The sequence below is a fragment of the Hydra vulgaris genome, chromosome 12, assembly GCF_038396675.1.
Source record: "Hydra vulgaris chromosome 12, alternate assembly HydraT2T_AEP".
NCBI lineage: Eukaryota > Metazoa > Cnidaria > Hydrozoa > Anthoathecata > Hydridae > Hydra > Hydra vulgaris.
The window spans coordinates 18,140,715-18,144,565 of NC_088931.1; the positions used below are offsets into that span (position 1 = coordinate 18,140,715).

The 3,851-nt window shown below is 27.5% G+C and overlaps 1 long non-coding RNA gene across 1 annotated transcript; it reads right to left on the reverse strand.

The window, feature by feature from the left end:
- Window positions 1–1,753: 1,753 nt before the first annotated feature.
- On the reverse strand, window positions 1,754–3,276 carry LOC136088538 (uncharacterized). The gene is made up of 3 exons (XR_010642246.1): window positions 3,055–3,276; window positions 2,261–2,430; window positions 1,754–1,895 (listed from the first exon to the last, which is right to left on the reverse strand). It is a non-coding gene; the product is annotated as an uncharacterized LOC136088538 (long non-coding RNA).
- Between the last annotated feature and the right edge of the window lie 575 nt (window positions 3,277–3,851).

Below are 3,851 nucleotides of genomic sequence, written 5' to 3' on the forward strand. Positions count from 1 at the left end.
AATAAAAGAATAAAATGACAATGAAGTCCATATACTATACAAAAAAACAATAGACTATAAATTAAGAAAAAATAACTTTAAAATAGATAGATTACAAGAAACACCTGGAGAAAGTTTGGTAAATATGCTATTTAAAAAACCACTGAAAATACGAAGTGAAATGGTGATAGAACAAGCGAATCGTATTGGTCAACATAATCATAACAAACCAAGTACATAAAAAGCTCTTTTTATGTACTTGGTTTGTTATGATTATGTTGAAAACTTTCTCTTAACGTTCAATTATAAATAACATATTTATTTATTTTATTACACAAAAACTTATTATTTTAACTAATACGCAAAAACTTTTTTGTTCATTATCTCAAAATGATGTTTTTGGACTTAGTGCATTTCCCTTGTATACTGACGATATACTTCTGCTTAACTCATTGCTACATTACTTATGCAAATATTACGAGGGCAAGTTGTCAACCAACAAAACTTAAAAAATTCTTTGTTTACAAAAACATGCCTGTAGAATTATATATAACAAAAAACGGGGGGACCACACTAAACCTTTAATGATGGATATGAAAACGATGAACATATATCAAATAAATATTTACCTCCACTTAAACTTTATGTATAAATATACCAATAATCTAACTCCTAAAATCTTTGTAAGTAAATTTAATAAAAAATCTAAATCAGAAGTATTTCTTAAGAGTAAATCAAAGTAACACATATGAATTACATAAAAAAGTAAACCAACCCACAGTTTTTAAGACAAAAACAAAATTCTCAAGGCAGTAATGCATCTTAAGGAGGCTTATACATTAATGAAGACTTCGCTCATGAAACAACTGAACACCAAAGAAAGGTTATGGAAGAAGCTATTTTAAAATGCGATAAAATGTTTAGTCGAGATTTAAAAAATAGTACCGTGATTTGTAAGAATGTGCAACTGAGAAAACCTTTAGTATACAAGTTTAATGATACTTTTTCTTCATGAGCAGATGTGTTTTTGCTAGCGTGATAATTAAAAGAAAATAAATCGTAGTATTTTTAAGTTTTAAAATTTATATATCTTTAAAAATAGGAATTATTAACGGAAAAAAAAAATGCAAATAAAAAAAAGTAATACATTATGGATAAATTATCAAATAATGAACAAAGCTTGTTCGGGATATATTCAACGAAATGTTTATTAAGCAACAAAATGATATTCTAAAACTTATAAGCGGAAATCTGGAGTTAACAGACGATAGAATTGATGGTCTGCTAAAAGAAATAAATAATGTAAAAGATTATGGTCGTCCGTGTCTCAATGGGTACACGGACGACCATAGTACGTCTAAGAACGTCCAAAATGGCCCGTTCGGACATCCGAAATGGACGTCCGTTGGGCGTATCAAATGCAACAACTTTTGTCTTCCCATTTCGGACCTATAAAGTACGCCCAAAGACGTCCAAAACACTCCGTTCAGAGGTCTACAATAGACGTTTTTGGACATCTTACGGACGTCTAAATTTTGTCCGTTCATTCAACGTTTAATTTTATTCAGCTCATTCTCATACCGACTCCATTTCTAGCAACTACAAAAAATGAAGTCTTGATATAACAAATAAAATCTTTTTTTTCCCACAAAGCCTAAATTTAATATACACGTATTTTTGGGATTAAACACAGCGGAAACCCTCATTAGGATAATAATAAGGATACTTCATAAATAATTAAATCCAAGTATTGACACAAATCATTACAAAAAAATAGAAAGAGTAATATTTTTGACAATATTAATATATAAATAGAATCTAGCAAAAACATTATTTTTTGGCTCGTTTTAATATGTCGCCAATGGCACCCTCGATGTTGCTTGCATTATAACCAACTTTGTCACTGACAATAGTATCTAAAGAAATAAAATATTTATCACAGAATCGTCTGTCAATCATAGAGTATGTTTTAGAAAATAAAAAAAAACAATTAAATTCAAAAGCAAAGTTAAGAAACTTTGCTTTTTAATTTGATTTCCAAAAAGTCAACAAAAAGACATCTTCACTAAAAATTTATATTAAAATACTTGTTATTAGTTTTGGAAAGTCATACATAAAAAAACTAAATTAAAATAAAACACGACTGCAAATATATTTGCAAATAATGAATAGAAGAAAATGAGCAATGTACTACTGTTTCACATTCTGCTATTTACTGTTAACAAAAATGTTTCAGTCTTGTATAAGATGCAATAGCTACAAACTCGCAATCGATGCTCACCTTTTATCGATGCTCACCTTTTATGCATTTATAATAAGGAGTGCTCATAAATTTACTTTAATCTTTCCTTTCATCCTCAATAAATAATGCCTGTATTCCATGATAACATTCAAAACATTTTAAACTGTTCACCGTGGAGTCGCTCCTCCCACTCCTCTCATTTGAGTAACCTTAAAAATATTATTAAAATAAATTAAAAGCATGATTAAATATTAAACCAAACTTAAATACCATATAGTGTCACAACATATTGTGTGTGTGTGTGTGTGTGTGTGTGTGTGTGTGTGTGTGTGTGTGTATATATATATATATATATATATATATATATATATGTGTGTGTGTGTGTGTGTATATATATATATATATATATATATATATATATATATATATATATATATATATATATATATATATATATATATATACACACACACACACACACATATATATATATATATATATATATATATATATATATATATATATATATATATATATATATATATATATAAACTTTTAGCTTTTAACTGAACACTTAACTTAAACACCAACCCTGAAAAGCAAGGCCTCTGTGGTTAAACATAAGTTGAGCACAGAACTTTAAGGGACGAGGTGGGTATCAAACTTGGATTTTCTTGTTTAAAAAGCGTCACAACACCACAACGATTACTATTATCAATACAGCTATTATTATTTTTACTGAAATTTTTACTCAACCAGACATCACTCTTCAGCAATAATAAAAATTGGAACATAGATTTTTATTTTCAAAGTGAGTGAACATTAGAAGTTACCTTGCATTTTCTTGCATTTGAACTTGTTTTCAAAATACTTTCAATAATATTGAATTTCTCAAATGAACTTATTAGTTGTTTTTTTCCAATTTGTCATCATTGAAAATAAAATCAACATCTCCACTTTGTTCAATGCTTTTAAGCCTATCAAGAATTTGGGCTTGAAAATCTTAAATCCGCTGAAAATTTTTCTCCAAATTTTAAGCAAAGTGTATTGAAATTCTAAACAAAGAATAAAATCAAAAAAATTGATACACGGATACATTGATGTATCAACAAGAATGTATCCAAGATACATGAATGCAACAACATTAATTTTTTAGAGTTATATTTTTTTAAACAGTTTTATAATCATTTTTCCATAGTTGTGTGATTAAATAGCCTTGCTATTTAAGCGGCACAACTAATAATAGCCTTGCTGTTTCGTCTCTTAATGAAAACGATATAAAAAAATTTAATATATATATTTTTTCATGCAAATTAAAAAATCTGTAGTGGCCTTGAGGAAGTGAATTAACAAATATATATAAGAGGAATAAAAAAATTACCTTAAAAGATTAAACAAAAATGAAATTGTGCAAAAAGATATAGAAGAAAGTCTGAACTTTACACAAGACATGCAAGAAAAAGGTAGCAAATATTTTTGAAGAAAAACTTAATTTAAAAGAAATTGTAATTGAACGAGCACTCAGGTCAGGAAAAATTGAAGCAGGTAGACCAAGATCAATAGTAAAGTTGTTAAATTAAAAAGATAAAGTAAAAGTTATAAAGAGTGCGAGTAAAAGGATCGGGAATAA